The 22,894-nt window shown below is 38.0% G+C and overlaps 1 protein-coding gene across 7 annotated transcripts in view; it reads right to left on the bottom strand.

Annotated features, from left to right (window-relative positions):
- Positions 1 to 22,894, bottom strand: part of LOC109418311 (dual specificity calcium/calmodulin-dependent 3',5'-cyclic nucleotide phosphodiesterase 1) — a 760,467-nt gene that overhangs the window by 499,523 nt on the left and 238,050 nt on the right. The window lies entirely within an intron of this gene.

The following is a 22,894-nucleotide window of genomic DNA, read 5'->3' as shown; positions in this document are numbered from 1 at the left end:
CTGCATTGAATGGCTATCAATTCACATATTTTTTTTCAATCTCTGTTTGATTTCCAAGATAGAAAGAGAGTATTTATTCTGGCTCGGCGTTCTCAGCCTTGATAAATTTTGGGTTATTTAAAATTGAAATTAAAAAAAAAACAGCGTATTTCTCATCTATAGTGGCAAATTTGGATTTTTTTTCAACTACAGGATGCGTGAGATATTTTTGCACTACCACGCCAAACATTATTCGACAATAGATTTATATTAAAATAATGTTATATTTTCAAGAAATTTTTTCTGCGTAAACCTTCATTAATTTTTTCTCTATTTTCTGTCAAGAGACTTTTTCAAAAACTGCTATGAAATTATCACATGTCCCAAAAGCTCAAGAAGAGTTGTGAATTTATTTTGACCGTAAATTCCAAGATTTTTTATTCAGAAAATTAAAATAAATCGCAGAAAATTGGGTTGATTTTGATATACGTTTGTATGAGACAAAAAATTGGTGCAAAAATTTGAGCTCAATTCATTTAAAAGTGTGATTTTGTTACTTGCATCCACTTTCTTTAACCCCCTCAATTAACAGCTGCACTGAAATTTCTGTGGGAATAGCCCAAAAGATATTTTGAAGAGTTTTTTTTTGAAGAAAATAAATTCAGCTTCCATAGTTCTTTTATTCTAGAAAGCATTTAAAAGCAGTATTTTTATTTATAGAACTATCCTGAAATATACTTTGTTTAGGGGTTACATACATTGCGGGGATAACAAAAAACTGAACTTTTCTGAAGGTATACTAGCCGGACAATACACATTCCAAATTTCATATAATCATTGGATCCTTAGAACCAAAGTTACAGCCCATAGAAACGCGCACCCTCAATAGAGACAAGGCAAAGCGCGAAGCGCGAGCAGTGGATAACTGACACTGAGGAAGATTACAAGTGGTAGTCGAAATACGCGTATCTGTCAAAGGATAAGCAACATAGGGCGGAATTAAAAGGTACGAAACTGATTACACTCATTCGAAAAGCGCGAAACTTTAAACGCGATTGTCTTGGAATCGTCTTTTAAAAAAGTGCCGTTACGATGATCACGATATCTTAAAAACTAGTGGTCCGATTTTTTTTAATTGTTCGTACTTCAAATCTCAAGGTATTGAACGGTTCACTTTTTATGAATAAATGCTAAGTTGACTTAAAAAAATGGCAGCCTATACATTGCACCCATATGAACCTTTAAACGGTCCATAGAAAATTAAAACGCGTTCCATAAAGAATGCAATATTACCCATAAACATTTGAAAACGTTTCATAGTTCATAGGAAACGTACCAGTTAAAATTTTTCTCATTAGAAGTGCAACTTTGCATCCATAAAGAAATCAGAAATGCACCATAATAAAGAACAAATGCTCCATAGTGAATATGAAATGCTCCATTAGAAATAAAGAAATAAAAAATAGTACCCATAAAAAATTGAATATTGCTCCATAGAAAAATCAAATTGCAAAATTAAAAATAAAATTTAACCATAGCTCCATAAATATTATCAAACTGCACCATATAAGATATGAATTGCTCCATAAAAAATTGAAAATTGTCCACAGTGTCCATATTGTCATAATTTAAATTTGGTTATTCAATACTTCTTCACATTGCACTACTTCAGTGATGCAGAAGTTCAAAGTTATGGAGAATTTTCAATTGTTTATGGTGCAATTCATATTTTTTATGGGGCAGTTTGATAATTTTATAGTGCATTAATCTTTTTTCTATGGTACAATTTTATTTTTTTATGGTGAATTTTACTTTATCTATGAAACAATATTCAATTTTTCATGGGTAAAATTTTTTTGGAACATTTCTAATTTATAATGGAACATTTGTATTTTATTGTGGATTATATCAGTATTATTTATTGGTGCAAATTTTAACTTTCAATGAGAAAATTTCATGTCTAACTGGTACATTTTCTAAAAGGTATTTTATACGGAACCCCCATTCATTTTCTATGGAGCATTAGCAAATTGATATGGATGCAATAACCTTTTGCCGTTTCAAACTTCCCTATCTCGGGATCCTGAGCAGATAGAAAAGTGTCGTCTTCGGCAAAGTTCTTCAGGAAATCAAGGGCTTGTCTGGTGATTTAATATATAAATGGTGATGTTGCCGCTAGTTGTTTAAAATTTTACTAGCAGCACCTAGAGCCGAAATCACCAACTAAGGGAGCGTCCTTAAATAACGTAACATTTTAGGGGGGAGCTCCCGGGAGGGGTAGTTTGGGATTGTGTGAAGAACTATGTATTAGGTACGGAAAATATGGTACGAAGTGGAAGGGAGGAGTAAAAACTTGGCCAAAACATGCGACGTAATTTATGGACGCTGCCTAAATGATGAATCATCAGATTTCTTTTGACTTCCTGAAGAACTTCCGAAGATGACCCTCTTCTATCTGCTCTGGATCGCGAACAAAAGAAGTTCAAAATTAAACTAGACAACAAGTGCCACCTAGCGGCGAAATCATTAACTAATTGTTGGATCACCAGATTGTTGACTTTCCGAAGAACTTTGCCGAAGACGATCCTGTTCTATCTACTCTGGATCGCGAGCTGGGGAAGTTTGAAATTTTACTTGACAACTAGCGGTAAAATCACCAACTACATAAATGTTGAATCACCAGATAGCTTTTTACTTCCTGAAGAACTTTGCCGAAGATGACACTTTTATATCTGCTCTGGATCCCGAGATACAGAAGTTTGAAACAACTAGCACCATCTAGCGGCGAAATCACTAACTAATTGTTAAATCACCAGATTGCTCGTGTTTTCCCGAAGAACTTTGCTGAAGACGACACCTTTCTATCTGCTCCGGATCCAGAGATAAAGAAGTTTGAAACTTTACTTGACGACTAGCGCCACCTAGTGGTGAAATCACAAACTAATTGTTGAATCACCAGATAGCTCTTGACTTCCTAACGAGCTTTACCGAATACGACTCTTTTCTATGGGAGCATCCATCAGGTACGTCACGCTTAAAATGGGAATTTTCAACCCTCCTCCCCCCTTCGTACGGGGTTTTCCTATACATAATACTTTGTTTGTCACACTTGCACAACACCCCACCCCCCCCCCCCCGCTCCAAGCGTGACGCACTTAATGGATGACCCCTATCTGCTCTGGATTCCGAGGTAGAGAAGTCTGAAACTTTTCTTGACGACAAGCGCCATTTAGCGGCGACATCATCAACTAATTGTTGAATCACTAGATTGCTCTTGACTTCATGAAGAACTTTGCCGAAGACGACACTTTTCTATCTGCTCTGAATCCCGAGATAGCGGAGTTTTAAGCTTTACTTAACGACTAGCGCCACCTAGTGGCGAAATCACAAATTAACTGTTGAATCACCAGATTGTTCTTGACTTCCCGAAGAACTTTGCCGAATACCACACTTTTAAATCTGCTCTGAATCCCGAGATAGAGAAGTTTGAAACTTTACTTAACTTGCGCCATCTAGCGGCGAAATCACTAACTAATTGTTGAATCACAAGATTGCTCTTGACTTCCTGACGAACTTTGCCGAAGGCCACACTTTTCTATCTGCCCTGGATCCCGAGATAAGGGAGTTTGAAACTTTACTTGACGACTAGCGCCACCTAGTGGCGAAATCACAAACTAATTGGTAAACCATCAGATTGTTCTTGACCTACTGAACAACTTTGCCGAAGACAGCATTGTTCCAAATAAAGTAGATTTTGAGATATCGCATGTGATAACTTGTGCTTCTAATGGCGAGTGAACATAAGCAACCACTTCTACATAGCGTCTCTATCGGCCAAATTGTCAACTAATTAGATGTTAGTTGGGATTGTGTGACAGATCTATTCTAGTACTACAACTTTGCCGAAGAAAGTATAGCGCAATTTTGGATTACGCCTGAGATATTCGCTCACACCCCCAATTGAGCGAAATTCCATAAGCTCTGGGATTCCTACAATACGGACTGCCGTGTAATAGGAATCCATGTACAGTCGGGTCTCATATAAGACACTGTCACCCACTTTACGCCCACTGCAATTTCTCAGCTGTCTTGCATCCGATCTAGCTGATTTTTTGCCTTATAGGAGACCCGACTAAAATGGGTGACCGTGTAGACGGAAGCCGTGTAGTAGGAGTGTAGACTGTATCTCGGAATTATGTTTGTCCAAAAACGTCGATGCGGTAACTACGATTGCGGACACAGTTTTTAACCGATTTCAACCAATTTTTTTTGATTGTTCGCTATTCATGGGTCGTGTCCTTGAACGATCAACATTAAAAAAAAATCATATCATTGATATGATTTTTTTCATAAATTTTTTGCATTACAAAGTTATTTTTTTGGAAAAAATCGTCCTGTTTGAAAACTAAAATCATTTTTAATATTCTGATCGTTCAAGGACACCACAGGGTCCTTTAGTAACGGTTTTCTTTTGGGTTTGTGCTTTCAGTTGAGCCGTTAGACTGTAATCATAGTCACGGCAAACCTTTTTAGAGATATTTTTTTTTTGTTTATTAAAGAGGTTTCAAACCATCAACGGGTTTAGAGATAACATGTTTTACAGAAAATGTAATATTATTGGTAATTAGTAGTGTTTTTCATGTTTTCAAGCTGATTATATACATTAAATATTGTACCGTCCGTTTCGCAACCATCAATTGATGGATAGGATACCCAACTAACAATCACTCATTTAACAGGCACCATTATGACGAATTAATTCAGCATAATGTTGAATAACATTTGAATTATTTTCACGTACAACCTATGTTCGGGTTTTGTTCACACAAATTTGGAGAAGTTATAAAGCATCATGTTGTGCACCAACTTAATTTTTTGTTGTTCAAAGCGTTTTACAAATGTACAAGAAAGTTGTTATTCAGCTTTGGCAAAAATGACTGAAAATAAATAAAATGCAAAAATGTTGAACTCTCACGAGAGTAATTATTTGCACTCATGTTGAGAACACCTATTATGAAATAAGAATTACATATAAAATTACCTAAATCCGGATTAGAACTCGAGACCTGTCGATTGCCAGCCGCATGCCTTCCTATCTGCGCCATCCTAGAGATGGTGAGATGCAGCACCCAAAGCAAAACATAATCTTCCCATGACTCAACAATGATCACTCCTGAACTTGTGTTCAGCAGTGGTGAATTAGCACAGCACGTGGTAATCAACTGAACAACGCCTCAACTTCAACAGCTGTTCAGCCCAAAACATGTGTTTTCCATTCTGATTTCGCAGTCAGTATTTTTATCGCACGGTGAGAAAACTTGTATCGAATGCGGCCAAAAAGTGTTGGTCTTTATTGAAGATATTGTTTCCAGACGTACTAATTGCGATATGAATATGTTTTTATTTTTATTTTTAAAAATCGATCTTTAAAAATGTATGACAATATGTGGTGCGGTATGGCCTTGGACGTGGTGCATTCACAGCATCTGTTCAGGTAATCTACTCATGCTCAGTCAAAGATCCGTCATTTTTTTATTTATGCTTTTGTCATGGAATCTTGCTATTATGTTCAATAAATAGTGCATAAGGATGTTTATTTTTTTTTTAATTTTTATTAATGTGAAAAGGATGTTTAGGGATACTTGAAATTTGTCGGTTTCTGAATGCTGTTCGATTATCTAGGTGAGTGTGGGAACAATATTCAGTAAATACGACAGCACTGAAATGTCAAATGCATCGATCCAAGCGTCCCGTACAATCGAACTGCTGCGGAAGATAAAACAATATAATAACCATTTTACAAGATATCTTGTTACATACTAATAATAATAAATAAATGCCTCATTTTTACGTTGATTACGTCTCTTGGCACTCAATGTTGAACTACATAATTCTATTCTGTTTTATTTTATGTGATTCGTTTAAAATTGTGGTTCTTTAATAACTTGGTTGTCTAAACAGTTTTAGCCATGATTTATCCCATAATCCGAACAAAGTTCCGAGTCAAACTATGACGGGATGAAGGCGTTTATTTGACAAGTGAAAAGCACATTGTTCAGGAGCATATGCTTATCGATACATCAGCTTAATAAGATGCAGACAAATGTTTTGTTAAACTCTTTTGTTAAAGAATCAATGCTTGTCGAATAAATTTCTTGTTAAACCTTTGAAAAGTGTTTTAATTTATCATTGTTGATACCGATGAGGAAAGTCGAACATTGACTATTTTCTCAATTGAAAAATCATTTAAACAGTTACGTGTTGAGCATAATTTTAGTTCAGCTATCATTACCATTATTAAGCCACAATTCAGCAAGCTTGCTTGTTTGTGACTTGCAATTGTTAGTTGGGTAGTCTATGCCAGTTAAAGCACTATTTACCTAGGGAAAACTATGTATTGCTTTTGAGGTAGACTAAAAGCAAATTTTGTGAACCTACCCAAGCAACACACTTGGACATTAATAAGTTCCTGTAATTTGTATGCAACTATATTGAAAGTGATGCCATTTGAACCAATCATATTATTAACGACTAAATTGCAAAAAAAAACGCAAGAGGTGGAGCCAATATAAAACATCCATTCGTGATATAAACGGTTTTATACGCAATCGAATTATAACCAAGATACAACTTATAGTCGACTTACAAATTGTGACCGATTCGACAACTAGTCAGCTAGTCACCACATTCGTCACTGCCAGTAATTATGGATTAATCAACAGTTTCGTTCATGTGATAAATAAATTATGTGCACAAATACACCGCAAATAAGGCTGACCGAGAACGTCAATTTGTGTGCCGTTCCAGATTTATCGGTAAGTCACGCATTTTAGCTCCGTATTCTCAACGCGCCTCAGTCTACCTTTAACTTTGCGAGTGAAAATTTAAGCATTTATGGTAAAAATTAACTCGCCATATTGCTTTAACGGAGTGCATTTCAGCAGCTTAATTAATGCACCCGTAAAATGCTGAAAATTTATTTTAGAATTTAGAAAGATACTATTTGCTAAATCATGTTTATGAGAGTCCGTATAGAAAAAGTACAACAATGCTGCACGCGGTACACGGAACCGCCAAACTTCCCAAAATTGAATTCTTTTGACGCAATCCCATAGTTCGGCCCAATAAGTCAACATTTGAGTGAATCGATTTAACTCACGCAAGGTAAATTGCCTTTACCTCCAGCTACAAATATACTCAAGAGTAGATAAATTCAACCCAAGACCCCCTGCATTCAACCCAAATTTGGGTAAGTCTACATTTACCCAAAATTGGCTTATTGGCCTCAAGGACCCCCGCTGGATAGACGCATCTCTGTTTATTTACGACAACATATGTAGGGCAGATAGGAGAAACAACCTAATTTTGGGCAACTAATCAATTTGATATACTCATTTTAGGGTAAAATCGACCCAAAATAAGGTGTTTGAATTTTCCGTGTAGGACATAAATAACCAAAAAAGCAGACACTTGGACGTGTACTTCTCATTTACGTCGACAAGAGGCTGTCCATTTGTTACGTTACGTAAATTTCACGTTTTTTTGTAAAAAATGTAAACCAATTGTAAAATTTTTCGTGGGAAACTCCTAATATTTTGTACGCTACGTTAGATTTCTCAAAATCCCATATTTTCAAATCTTCCCAGTGGTAGATACCAGTCGTTCTGTACTGCGAAAATAAGGCAGTTTTTTCTTTCATTGGGTCAATATTATACTTCCAATCAGATTTTTTTCTATTTTACCACTTTAGTTTTATAAAATTTGGAATATGCAGATAAATTTATGAAGAGACGGTTACATTTTATTTGTACATGATTTCGTCATTTTTGAAAATTTTTGTTGTTTTTATAGTGCAATTTATATTTTTCATGATCACAAAAACATTTTGCCGCAAATTTTAGGAACTTCTACCTCTCCTGTCAAAATTGTTCGGTATGTTCTAAATAAGTTCCAGGTGCAACATGTTTATAACAATCAGAATCAATGTTTTGGCTGATTTGGTTTGTAAACAATTATAACAAAGATTCGTTAAAACAATCAAATCATACTTCAGTTACAAATTGGTTTCGCAAGTTTCGACTAATGATGACGTTTGTTTTCATTTTGCTAGTTGTTATGAAACTGTTACACCTCAGTTTGGCATTAACAGCAGGATTTTATTAGGTTTTAATTTTGTTTGTTTCATGAAAACTCAGTTGCAACATGTTTGCAATGATGATCATTTCCATTTTAGTTGCAGGTGCTACTTGGGTAACAATTTCATCAATATAACAAATGTTAGCTTATTTTCCAGGGTTGATCGCCGCATTACTCTATATAATTAACTTTTATGGCTTTTCTGTTGATAGAATTGCAAGCGAACAACGTGTAAAATGGATCAAACATTCGAAATATCAGAGAGCCATTTTTAAACAGTACAAACACATAGACAATTTTCTTGTCTAACATCCTGGTCTTGAACAGCTAGGAACTAGTAGTTCGTTGATGACTACATACTGATAAATATATCGTAGTTGTGATCTGTTATACATTGTTCGGCTTGTGGCACTTGTTCAGAGATTCAGATCGGTAGAAAGTCGGAATTTATGGATGAAGGAAGTACTACGGTACTATCTACTGGTAAATTAAAAGACACAAACTAAAGCACAAATCGCAGAGCGGTTTTGGAGGAGAAGGTTACAGTGCGGGCGGTAATGCTTAAACCAGAGATGGCATTTCACCGTAGCGATTCACTGCGGCGTCAGTTTATCGACCACACTGGGGATAGGAACATTTTTCACCGCACCAAGAAGCCAGTTTCTCTTGTTTTGGGTGGTATAGGTAGACCAAGCGCTAGTGCGTGCTCTTGCTCGTCCGCCTTGGATCGAGTGTGTCTCACTCTTTCGCGCGCATCGCTCTCCGGCGCTCTCCCGTGTTTTCACCCAGCAGTCACCGAATTATCACCATGGTGTCGCCGGGGCGAGAACTCTCCGGCGTTTCACCGCAGCGCGCACTCTGGCGCAAAAACCTCACTGGAGCGCGCACCCGGGTGATTTTTTACACTTTCACCGAAGAGAATTTGAAATCGCTCTCGCCGTACTGTTGTGTGGCCTAGTGCTCAGGGAGCTAAGAGATTTATTTCTACCCACCAAGCTTGAGCGCATCCGAATCGCAGTGGTGGATCCACATATAAGAGAAGGGCTCCTGTTCAGATGCACAGCGTGAGTGGTGTATTTTCTATTTCTCTTTCCCACACTGAGGATATGGACATCTCTGGCTTAAACATGGAACCCGACAGAATGTGGAGCGATGCAGACTGAAGCGAAAGCAGCAGACCTGCCTTTTCTGTGGGAAAAAGTTCCACCTGGAAGAAGCGGAGTGCGAGGAAATGGAACTGCTGTGCCGTTCACAAGAAACACGTAAGTTCTACCAGAAGCTCAACGCATCCCGCAAAGGCTTTGTGCGGTAAGCTTCGTGCGGGAGCCTCCTGACGGACAAACGTGAGGTGATCTAAGGGACTGTCCATAAACCACGTGGTCATTTTTTTTGGGTCTTTGGCCGAACCCCCCCCCCCCTTCATGACCACGTGGTTTATGGACCGCCCCTAAAGGTGGAAGCAGCACTTCGACGAGCACTTGAATGGCGAAGAGAATGTAGACACTGGAGATCAAGGCAGCGGAGGAAATGACTATGTTGGTGCAGCAGAGGACGGAAATGAACCAACTCCCACATTAAGGGAAGTTAAGGATATCATCCACAACAATGCGGCTGGTAAGGACCGGTTAGTAGTCAAGATCTGGGAAACCGAACAGCTGGAAGGCCGAAGGAGTGGAAGGAAGGGATAATCTGTCCTATCCACAAGAAAGGCGGCAGGTTAATGTGTGAGAACTTTCGAGCGATCGCCATTTTGATTGCCGCCTTCAAAGTTATATCCCTGATCATCTTCCATCATCTTCCACCTAAAAAAAATGAGTTCGCGGGGAACTACCAAGTCGATTTCATTGACGGCCGGTCGACAATGGACCAGGTCCTCACCGTTCGGCAAATCCTCCCGAAATACCGCGAATATCTGGTCCCAACGCACCACCTGTTCATCGACTTGAAAACAGCATACGACAGTATGGGGCTATCCATTAATTACGTAAGGGTTTATGGGGGGAGGGGGGGTTTGAAAAATCTTACGCACCATACAAAAATATTTGGGCTCTCATACAAAAAATCTTACAAGGGGGGGTGGGGGTGTCGAAAAACCACAAAAAATCCCTTACGTAATAAATGGACAGCCCCTATCGACCGCACAGAGCTATGGGAAAACATGGACGAGAACAGCTTTCCCAGGAAGCTTACCAGACTGATAAGAGCAACGATGGACGGTGTGCAGAACAGCGTAAGGATTTCGGGTGAACTAATTCAGTTCATTCGAATCTCGACGGGGACTACGACAAGGTGATGGACTTTCTACTATTCAACATCGCCCTGGAAGGTGTTATGCGACGAGCCGGGCTCAACAGCCGGGGTACGATCTTCACGAAATCCGGCCATTTTGTCTGTTTTGCGGATGATATGGATATTATTGCAAGAACATTTGTAACGGTGGCAAAACTGTAAACCTGCCTGAAACGTGAAGCAGCAAAGGTCGGACTGGTTGTGAATGCGGCTAAGACATGCTGGTAGGTGGGACTGAGCGAGACAGGACAAACCTTGGCAGCGATATTACGATAGACGGGGATATTTTCGAGGTGGTAGAAGAATTCATCTACCTCGGTTCCTTGCTAACGGCTGACAAAAACGTGAGCCGTGAAATACGAAGGCACATCATCAGTGGAAGTCGTGCCTACTACGGACTCCAGAAGAAACTGCGGTCAAAAGAGATTCACTCCTGCACCAAATGTATCATGTACAAAACGCTAATAAGACCAGTGGTTCTCTACGGACACGAGCCATGGATGATGCTCGAGGAGGACCTGCAAGCACTCGGAGTTTTCGAGCGTCGAGTGCTAAGGATGATCTTCGGCGGCGTGCAGGTGAACGGTGTGTGGTGGAAAAGGATGAACCACGAGCTCGCTGCACTCTATGGTGAACCCAACATCCTGGCTATGGATCGCCAATCCGGAGACGGCGGGTTCGATTCCCGTTCCGGTCGGGAAAATTTTCTCGACTCCCTGGGCATAGAGTATCATTGTACTTGCCTCACAATATACAAATTCATGCAATGGCAGGCAAAAAAGCCCTTCAATTAATAACTGTGGAAGTGCTCAAAGAACACTAAATTGAAGCGAGGCAGGCCAAGTCCCAGTGGGGACGTCGAGCCAAAAAGAAGAAGAAGAACATCCTGAAAGTGGCTTAAGCTGGACGGATACATTGGACAGAGCGTGGAGCGCAGAGTGCGCAATGGGCGGACCAGGTGGAGCGTGATCTGGCGAGCGTAGGACGTGGCCGACGTTGGACAGCTGCAGCTGCAAATCGAGTATTATGGCGGTAAATAGTTGATTCAGTGTTATCATATATTTGAGGCTGAACTAAGTAAATGAAATTTCAATCTAAAGATCGAACCGCTGCTAAGTGAATTATTCGAGTCTTTTTTTGCAACCATTTGAATCACAGAAAGCAATTATACGCTAAATAAACGCAACGGTAAATAAACGAGATCGTGTTTCCGAGAAGCTGGAAATAATTGCCACAGATGGAACATTTCAATTAATTGTTCGCAGGAAGTACAAAAATATGAATCGAATCGAAGCGATTTTCAGGAACATTTCTCGTTTCTGTTGAGTTGAACAGGAAGTCGGATGTTTAACAGGAGCGGAAATCGCTGCTGTTTCTGCGGTCAACATTATTGTACTGGAATGTGTGGGCATAGTGCTTACTCAGTCCATAATTTTGATGTTCGCCAAAAGGCATTTTTAACGAGTTGAATCCTCTTACTCCTAATTATGAGGTGGCACCATCGTGACACTAAATATCCGCCGGTGGAAATAATGTCGTTGCCAACAAGAGCGCAATGTCACCCAGTTCATTTCATTTGTCGAGCAAAAGTCCGGCAGTCCCCTTCTCATTTCAGCAGACAAATGGACATTTTTGCTGATTTCGCTCGTCCAAACTGAGCTGAGCTACATCTGTATGTAGGTGCCCATCGCCGCCAACCAGCCATCAGCTTAAACCGGGGTGGACCTTTTTTGCAGTCAGCTTCATTGGAGAACACAGCAAGATGAGGAGGGGACCAAATCAAACTAAATAATTAAGTGGTTCGTTGCTACCGAAAAGGGAAACAACATATAACATGAAAATTGCAACAGTGCACTCATTAGTGCATTTCGTTCGCCGAACGATGCGATGCGATGTGGGACCACTTGAGGCACAGTCGCTCATACATCCGACTGACCGAACGGCTGCGACTGGTCGGCACCAGTGGCACGTGGCATGGATCGAATGACTGATGAATGTGTATTACAGCAACAACAGCAAATACTTGGTCCATGTAACTAGCATAGTGGTCAGTTCGCGAAATTGTTCCATGTTGGTTGATTGGGCGAACACGATGTTAAGCATTCTTTTGGACTTGTTGAATGCATTTGTGCATTTTCAAGCTCAAGCGTTGTAGCATGCTTGCTAAATAAAGTCATAATGGGAGGCCAACTTAACCCTTTCATTCCTTTAGGAGTATCTCCTGAAGAGATTTCTCTACCAAAAATATTGTTCTACAAATTTTCCCAGGAAGTTATTCAGAAATCAGTTTAAATCTATAGTTAATTCGTCAAGTTATTTCTATATGAATTTCTACTGTGATTTTTCTAAGAATTTTCGAAAAGATGCTCTATGAATTGCCACCCGGAGTCATTTAGATTATTTAAGAGAATTTCATAAGATATTCCCGGATTCTTTCTAAGGAGTTTAAGGAGTAAGAAACTCCGCTAAAAACTTCAGAAACTACTCAATCAATTGCTCCAGAATTTTCCTCAGGAATAAGGAAAGATGAAAAGGACTTTCTAAACATTCATTTAGAAATTGTTTGAAACTGACGGGCTTGGTGGTCTAGTGGCTACCGCTTCTGATTCGTATGCAGAAGGTCATGGGTTCAATCCCTGGCCCGTCCCTTTTCATCCTACTTTGTATCTTTCTATCCACTTCCTCTCTCTCTCTCTTCTCTACATATACAACTCATGTATATTCATATGTTCATAGCCATCGCTAGAACCAGAAACGAATTGGGAAAAAGTCGTTTCCCTCCCTTCCAATTTCCACTCACAGCACAGTGTATATATAACGCCTACAAGTTATGCAACCAAAGCGTGCTGTGCCGCTTGACCTTATTCACCTCATTCACCACACAATCTATCACCTTACGAACACTATAAATAACCCCCTATCCATGGATCGCATCACCGACCCAACGGTGACTCCCAGATCTCCCATCCTTTCCGTCTAACAAATACCCCAGTCCGTGCTGGATGTGGGGATGCAGAGGTGATCTCGGTCTTTAGTAGCAACAACCAGCACACTCTAACATTCCTTTCCCTTCCCAACTGACTATAGGGACGTGGCCGGCGCCGGTATTGATTCAAAATGTATGAGCTACTAAAATTGCACTTTGAGAATAAGTGGAGTGTCCCAGCCCTTATTCATTTGGATCTCAGTGCAATTGGTACCAGCTCAAATCAATAACGGAGTAGCAACCATTGACATGTAGTCAGATTTGATAAAATTGATAAATTCATTTAGAAATTGTTTGAAACAGTCTCGAAGGATTTTAATATTCATTTCCCTCAGGTATTACGCATTTTCCCGTGGATACTATCCGGAGAGAATAAAAATTCGAAAGAGTAACTTATACTTCACCGGTTTATTTCAAGCTGTATAATTACACTTCATTGAGTCCTATTTATATGGTTTACAGTGCTCTGTAATTGTATTGTTGTACAAAAATGTTGAATAGAAAATTGTTCATAAACTGTTATACAATAGCTCAATATGGAATCTTCAAAGTAAAGAAAAACAATGCTGAGAAACATAAACAATAACAATATTGACCTGAAAATCTATAACGATAATAGAGGCAAGTAAGGTTAAACGTGAGTGTTTTTTTAACGGAGCTGTAGTGTAGCCTGGCAGCATGAGGCATGCTTCACCCCAGTGGCTAGCTATTGACCTCGACAACGCAAGAGCTCCCAAATAGTTTACCAATAATTTAATATTTTTTTTTATTAAATTTTGTATGAAAAATATACATAATAAATTTCAAAGCCGTTTCTCAATGAATCGTGGATTTCTCTAGGAAATTTTCGGATAGTTCTTCTGTGAATCCATCGAGAAATTTTCTCTTAGATTTTCTTGGATATTTTTTACAGATATTTCTCGATGGGTTTTCTCACAAACTTTCCTGCATGGGAGTGACATATTTCAGTAGTTCTTTCAAAAATGTCCCTACAACATCTTTGCGAGTTTCTTTTGGAAATTCTCGGGAGAGTTTTCGCTGAAGGTTCGTCATAAAATCTCTGTGGGAATCTTAAAGGTATCTTTTTCTTAGAATTCATAAAATAACTACTTAACCCTCTAATACCCAAATTTTTGATTTTGATCTAAATATCATTTTTCGTCATCTAAAATCGATTTAAACATGTTTTGGAAGATGAGTCTTTTTAATTCTCGATTTCGTGAATTTCAGTTTTTGATTTTTCTAATTTTTATTTTTGTACATCCCCACACTTTTATATTTTTCCTGGAAACCAATTCGGGGAACGGATTTTTTGAGATGAAAACATTTTGAGATATACAGAACAGTCCTAAATATCAGCCATAAATATAAAAAATTTGATTTTCCACGAAACAAAAATTACAAAAATGCTCAAACTATACCCCGTCTAAAGGCGGGATTGGATATTAGAGGGTTAAGGTGTTCCCTTCTTGAAAATGCATATAACATTCTTCTAAGAGTTTTTGACGTTATCCACAAGATTTCACAAAAAAAAATCATGAAACCTTTTGAACTCAAAGATGTTTAAAGAAATTTACTGTAAGATTCCTTGCAAAATTAATTCTAAAAAATGCAATAAAATTTTCTCAAAAACTTGCACAGGAATTCATTATAAGTTTCAGAGGGACAGTTCCTCAACTCCTCAAAAGAAATCATCGAGCACTCATTTAGCATCTTTTCAAAGTATTCCTCTGGCCTGAACTATATAGAAATTCCACAAGAAAGTTGGCAAGAAATACTTTGAGAAGTTCCACAAGGAACACCTAAAGGAAATCTTTCTATACTATATGTAAATCTTCACTGAGTGATTCAAAGATTTCCGTGATGGATTCCTCGATAATGCGTCTAGCTATTTTTGATAAATAATTATGAAAACTTCTTAGATTTTTGAAATTTCATTTGTGGTTTTTATTTCTGTGTATTTTAACTAAAGCTAATTCTACATTTTTGTGGATTATTTTGAAAGTTTTCAATTTTTTTTCGATTTTTCTCTAGAGTATCCTTTATGATTTTTGCCCTAGATATAATTCCATAACTTTCGAAGGGGTTTCCCCAGAAAATCGTTCTGTGACATTTTTGGAAATCTCACAAAGATATTACAATGAATAACCTAAGGACCTGTTTTCAATTTCTCCCAATGATCTTTGTTGAATACTATCAGAAACTCCTCCATGAATTCCTCAGAGATTCCAACACGAATTCTCGTATCCCCCAGTGTTTTCTAAAGAAAATTTTCCCAGGGACTCCTCTTAAAAAACCCGGAGATTTCTTCAGGAATTCCTTTACGAATTCTGCCAGAAAATAGTATCTGGTATATTTTCCAATGATTTATTCAAGAATTTCTTCACGAGATCCCTCCATATTTTTTCCGCGGGATTCCTTTGTAAAACTCGTCAAGGATTTCTTCTGAAGTTGTCTTGGGAATTTTTCAGTTTTTCAGATAAATCTGAGGATTTTATCCAAGAGTTCTATTAGAAATTCTCCCATGTATTTTATGAAAATTTCCTTTAGATTTCCTCTAAATTTCAGAAAGGAGTTCTTTGAATTCCCAACGGAATTTTATAATAAAAATCTTCAAGAAATTCATTTGGGAACTTTTTTGAAGGTATCAGAAATTCTCGCAAGGGAAATTTCTTGACCCTTCAAGACGCGCGCCGTTATAAAAAGTACAATGCTACCAAAAATCTCGCTCGTCGTGTACAGCACGAGCGCGGTGCAGTTTCAGCTGATGGCGCGCATCCTGAAAGGTTCGGGGTACTTGTGGTCGCTTCAGAAATTCCTTGTGGATTTCCTTTCAGGAACTCATACAGAGTTTTGTTTGTAAGTTTCTGTAGAGATTGCTTCAGTAACTTCTTCAAAAATTTCTTGATTAGTAATTCCTTCGTAAATTTAGAAAATCGTCCAAGCATTCCTTTTGAAATCATATCAGGGATACTCTTGGAACTTTTTTAACAGATTCCTTCAGGGTTTCCTTTGTGAATTCTGGACGAATGGTAGCTGAATAACAGGTTATTAAACCAAAACTTTGAAAATCAAGTTTGGGAGCGGTTTATTTAGCCATCGTACAGCAATAATGTTTGTTGGGGAGCGAGATTTTTTTGGTGGTTTTGCACTTTTTATATCGGCGTGCGTCCTGAATCCAGAAGTGTCTTCAAGGATTTCTTTTCGTAATTCCTCCAATTATAATCGCTTCAAATCTTCTCCGGGTTACTTTAAAAATTCTGACAATTTTTTTTTTGTGTATTTTAACTAATGCTAATTCTACACTTGAAATTATGGCAGAGATTATTTTAACAAATAAGAAATTCAGCATTGTTGCTGATTATTCCTTTAGAAACTCCGTTCAGAAATTATTCCAGGGTTCAAGAGAATCTCAAGAGACTGATTCAGAAATCTGGCTTAAGAGATCCTTAGAAAATCCAGGAATTTCCTTGGAAATTTCTTTCGGAAAATCTTCCAATTATTCCTGTAGAAATTCCTTCAAGTAATTCCTTCAGAAATTCCTCTAAAAGAAATTCCTACATGTTCTTGCAAGGATTGTTTTTTCGAAAATCGCCCATGTATTACTGAACAAGTTTCTTCCGAAAATCTTAAAGTATTTTTTACTTTACTCCAAAGGATCATCCAGAAATTCCTCCAAATACTTCATAAGAAAACCTTTTATAGGTTTACTAAGAAAGTCCTTCGTAGATCGCAGAGAATCTTCTACAGATTAGAAATTTAGGAATTCCACGAACTATTTTTTTTAAAGAAAATGCTTAACTCAGATATTTCTACAAAGTTTCATCTAGAATTTTTTTATAATTTTTAAAGAATATTATCTTTAGATTAATTAAAAAAATCTTCTTATGTTTTCTTGCGATATTCCAGGAATTTCTTCAGATACTCCTTCAATGATTCGTTCTGAAGACCTTCTAGGTATTCTTCAAGAATTTTTTTATAGGGATTCGTTCATAGAATTTTTTAAAGATTCCGAAATTCATTTCGATATTCTTTTTAAGAATTCTTTCCGAAATTTTTCTAGCGATTGCTTCATAAGTTCAACCAGGGATTCTTCCATAAATTCAATCGGAAATTTCACTAGAAATATTTCTACAGAAATCTTGGCAGGAATTAATTTTTAAATTCCAAAGAGATTTTAAGAAATATTTTATCATCCAGGTATTTGTCCAGATACCTCTTTCAAAATGCATGGACTCATCTTGTAATTCAGTCAGGAAATCCTCCAGGAGATTTATTAGGGGATTTCACCAGGAATTCTTTTGAAATTCCTCGAGATATTTTTCCAAGATATCCATGAGGAATTTTCCAGGGATAACTTTAACATTTTCATCAGAAATTAAAATGGTGCAACCTTCTGAGGAGCGAACTGGCAAACTGATGGAGTGAAAAGCTCAGTACCCTATGTACTATCTGTATCAAAGCTAGGCGACGTGTTCGAAGAGTTAGATCAGAGTCAACTATTCTTTTTTTCTTTATTTGGGATATTTTCGAATAATTTTTGGTGTTTCAGTCTACTAACTAACTGTTTTCGTCTTTCAACGTTTAGTTGTTTTTGACCCCGAAAAGACTGAAGCGCCAAAAACTATTCGAAAGTATTCAAAGCAGTCGTCGTCAATATAGTTTATTAGGGATATTTACAGCCCGAGGCTGATTCATCTCTTTGAGTCAACTAGGTAGGAACGTATAAAGATTTTTTGCGCGGCCAGGACCACTTTCAAACAGGAGACCGAACTTAATATGAGCAATAGTTACAGTGTGCTGCGTCTACTAGCACGTGCCAACCCTGGGAGCCGAGTTGTGATAGCGTAGATCAAAGTCCCAACAAAGCCAACTTAAATTTGCCCTACCTAATAAGTTGAGGGTGATTGTGGAAGGTCCCTTTTCCAAAATAAGGCATGATCTAACCACAAGTGACCACCACCTTACCATACATCGATTTAGTGGAAGCAGTCGCTGAAAAAATCAAGTGTCTAATGGTGATTTGGATTTCCGTATGGTGGCAAACGGACTAAAGTAGAGAAAGTCCATGGTCCGAATGATTTTCCCTATGTGGTATTGAAGACTCCTATCCCGGCAGACTACGTAGTTCGAGCTCCGGAAAGGAAGTCAGCAGTAAATGCGATCCATACGGTAATTTCAAATGTGGGGACAGCGTCAAAGTAGAACAAAAGGGTACTGCGTCGTAGTAGCCACAGATGTGAAGAACGCGTTGAAAACTTTTCAGAAAAGCGCCAGCTAGGAAACCATTGCCACAGCATTGCACATCATAAGGGGTTCCGTGCAAGGATTTGAAGAGATATTTCCTGAACTGAGTCCTGATCTCCGAGACAAATTAGGGTCAGATATCGATCATGACACGGTAGCACCTCTGCAGGAGGTCCTTGTGTGATTCCCCAGAAATTCCATCGTGGATTTCTCCAAGAGATCCTTCGCGGTTTCTCTACAAATTTGTTCCAGGAGATTCCCAGAGGCTCTTCATAAGATTCTTCCGGAGGTTTCTATAGGATTCCTTCAAAAGTTCGCTCTGGGGTTTTCCAGGAGTATCTTCGGAGATTCCGATCAAAATATATTCAGGAATTCTTTCAGGAATCCTCGAAGAAGTTACTGAAAGAAGTCCGGAAGGAGTTTCTAGAGAGATCCCGGAAAAGATTTTGAAGGATTTTCGGAACTCATTGAGAAATCTTGGTAAAAATATTGAAGTCCCAGAAGGAAACTTTGAAGAATCCTGGAAGGAGTTTCTGGAGTAATCTCAAATGGAACCTTTTAAGATTCTCAGAAGTGATCCTACAAGGAATTTCTAAAGGAACCCCTAAAAGAACCTCAGATGAAGCTCCCTGGGTAATTGCAGAAGGAAATCCTGCAGCGATTCTGGACAAAAATTGTGAAGAAACTACTGATGAATTTCCTGGAGGAATCTCAGGGAAAATTGTTGGGGTAATACTAGAAAGAATTCCTGAAGGAATCTATAAATTTATTTGTAGATAATTTTTTGAATGAATTTTGAAGGAATCTAGGAACTCCTGTACTGCCCCCATTGACGCAACAGTCCCATGTGAATAGGAAACCCTGCAAACAAGGGACTGTTATGCGAATAGGGGCAGTGTAGTAAACTAAAAATGTATTACTTGAGAAATCCCAGAAAGGATCTCAGGAAGAATTCCGGAAAAACTTCCTCGAGGAATCCAAGCAAGAGCTCTTGAAGGAATCCCAGACGGAACCTCTTTAAGAATCTCAGAAGAAACTCCTGGAAAACCGTCAAAGGTAACTTCTGAAGGCAAGGGCGTAGCCAGCTTTTCGGCCAGAGGGGGGCGAGCACCCTTAAACTGAAAACCACTTTGCAGTAACAAGGAGTTCAAATACTTCATCTTTTTAAAAAAAAATAATAATAGTGTAGTATGAAATATGGGAGATTAACAGGAATGGTTCAATGGAAGAATCATATATGATTATAATCCTGAGGAATTCCTCAAGATATTGCTTCAGGAATTTCTTAACAAATGCCATCATGAATTTGAATTTATCCAGCAGTTTCTCCAGAAATTTCTTTAATATTTTTCCAGGTTATTTTAATGTAGATATTCCAGAAGAAATTACCTTCGGAAAACTTGCAGTAATTCCGTTGGGAATACTTTCAGAAATTTCTTCAATAATTCCTCCAGAAGTTTTATTACAAATTTCACCATGCATTCTTTTGAGATTTCCCCAGTAATTCTTTACAAATATTATTCTTAATTCCACCAGAAATCCGTTTGAGAAGCTCCAGAAAATACTTTAAGAAATTCTCCGGGAATTCTTTCAAAAATTCCAATCAAACTAAGATTCCTTTCCTTGAGGAATACCCTAGGAAATTTTTGGAGAAATTTCTTCGAAAAATCCTTCAATGAATTCCTTCGGAATTACGGGAAAAATTCTTTTAAAAATTCTAAAGGAATTCCTTCGGAAATTCCTGGAGAAATATCTTTGCAAGTTGCTAGAGGAATGCATTCGGAAATTTTTAAAGGAATCAATTAAAAATAATTTCAGGAATTTATTTCGAAAATCCATGAGGAATTCCACCTGAAATTCCTTGACAAATTCTTCATAAATTTCATGAGGAATTCCTTCATTTCTAAAGCTCCTTGAGAAATTCCATAAGACATTCGAGAGTTCTTCTACGATTCAATTTAGAAGATTCTTCGGGAATTCCTTGAGGAATTTCTTTGAAATAGATTTAGAATATTCCTTGAGGAGCTCCTTCGGAGTTTTCGTGAGGAATTCTTCCGAAAATTCCTTGAGGAATGCCTTCAAAAATTCTTGGAGGAATTCATCCGGAAATTTCTGTGAGAATTCCTTCCCAAATTCTTGAAGCAATTCTTTCGAAAATATTGAAAAAAAATTACTTAAAGTCTCTTGAGATATCCCTTCTGAAATTCCATAAGGAATTTCTTTAAAAATCTTTCAAAACTTCCTTGAAAAAATATTTCGAAAATTCCTGAAGAAATGCTTTTTGTGTTTTTATTTCCTAGAGGAACTCATTCGGAAATTCTTTGAAGAGTTCCTTTAAAAATGCCTTGATAAGGAAAATTCGGAAATTGTTAAAGGAGTTCGTTTGGATTTTTTTTTTGACATATGTCTGAAATGTCTTATGGAATACCTTCGGAAATTTTGTGAGAAATTAATTGATAAGTTCGTTGAGGATTTTTTTCGGTTTTTTATAAATCTTTACGAAATTCCTCAAGGAATTACAGCGAAAGATCCTTGAGAAGTTTCTTCGGAAATTCCTCAAGAAATTCCTTCAAAAATGTACTGCGAAACTCCTATGAAAACTTGAGAAACTTCTTCAAACATTCCTTCAGACACACGTTTAGGGATTATGTAAGAAAATCCTAAGGAAATTTTTTGAGGACAACCGTCAACAATTTTTGGAGGAATTCATTCGGAAATTTTTGCAGGTATTTCAAAGCAAATCCATTAGAAATTTCTTTGGAAATTCCGGGAGGGATTTCTTTGGAAATTCGTAGAGGAATTCCTTCGGAAATTCAGGAGAAAATCCTTTGAAAATTCCAGGAGAAATTCCTTTGAAAATTCCTTGAGGATTTCCTACGGAAATTCCTGGACAAGCTGCTCCGGAAACTCATGGAGGAATTCTTCGGGAAAATCCTAGAGGAATTCCCTCGGAAATTCTTGGAGGAATTCCTTCGAGGATTTCCTTCGGGAATTCCTGGAGGAATTTCTTCGGAAATTCCTGGAGTAATTCCTTCGGAAATACCTGGAGAAATTCCTTCCTGAAATTTCTGGAGGAATTCTTTTGGAAATTCATGGAGGAATTCCTTCAGAAAATCCTCGAGCGATTCCTTCGCAAAAGTCCTGAAGGAATTCCTTCTGAAATTTATGGAGGAACTCCTTCGGAAATTCGTGAAGGAATTCTTGGAGAAATTCTTTCGAAAATTCCTGGTGAATTCCTTCGGACATTCACGAAAGAATTCCTTCGGAAATTCCGGCAGGAACTTCTTTGAAAATTCCAGGTGAAATTCCTTTGAAAACTCCTGGAGGAATTCCACCGGAAATTACTGCAGGAATTCCCTCGGAAATTCCAGGAGGAATTCCTTCGGAAATTGCTGGAAGATTTCCTTCGGAAATTCCTAAAGGAATGCCTTCGGAAATTTATGAAGGAAATCCTTCGGAAATTCCAGGAGGAATTCCTTCGCAAATTGCAGAAGGAATTTCTATAAAAATTCCTGGAGGATCTCCTTCAGAAATTCCTGGAAAGTTCTGAAGTAATTCATCCGGAAATTCATGGAGGAATTTCTCAGGAAATTCCTGAAGGAATTCCTTTGAAAATTCGTGGAGGAATTTCTTCAGAAATTCGTGAATGAATTCTTTCGGAAAATTTCTGGAGCAATTCCTTCGGAAATTCATGGAGGAACTCTTTCGGAAAATGCTTTAGGATTTCCTTCGCAAAATTCCTGGAGGAATTCCCTCGGAAATTCATGGAGGAACTCCTTCGGTATTTCCTGGAGGAATTCCTCCGGAAATTCCTCAAGGAATTTCTTCGGAAATTCGTGGAGGGATTCCGTCGGAAAATTTCTGGAGGAGTTCCTTTGAAAATTCATGTAAGAATTCCTTCGGAAAATTCTTTAGAAATTCCTTCGCAAAATTCCTGGAGGAATTCATTCGGAAATTCATAGCTGAATTCCTTCGGACATTCATGGAGCAATTCCTTCGGAAATTCCAGGAGGACATCCTTTAAAAATTCCAAGAGGAATTCCTTTGAAAATTCCTAGAAGAATTTCTTCGGAAATTCGTAGAGGAATCCCGTCGGAAAATTTCTGGAGGAATTCCTTCGGAAATTCATGGAGGGATTTCATCGGACATTCATGAAGGAATTCCTTCGGAAATTTCAGGAGGAAATCCTTTGAAAATTCCAAGAGGAATTCCCTTGAAAATTCCTGGAAGAATTCCTTTGGAAATTCCTGGAGGAAT

Source organism: Aedes albopictus, chromosome 2, assembly GCF_035046485.1.
Source record: "Aedes albopictus strain Foshan chromosome 2, AalbF5, whole genome shotgun sequence".
NCBI classification, from domain to species: Eukaryota; Metazoa; Arthropoda; class Insecta; order Diptera; family Culicidae; genus Aedes; species Aedes albopictus.
The sequence above is the reverse complement of the archived record's forward strand: the minus strand, read 5'-3'. Positions and strand labels throughout refer to the sequence as shown.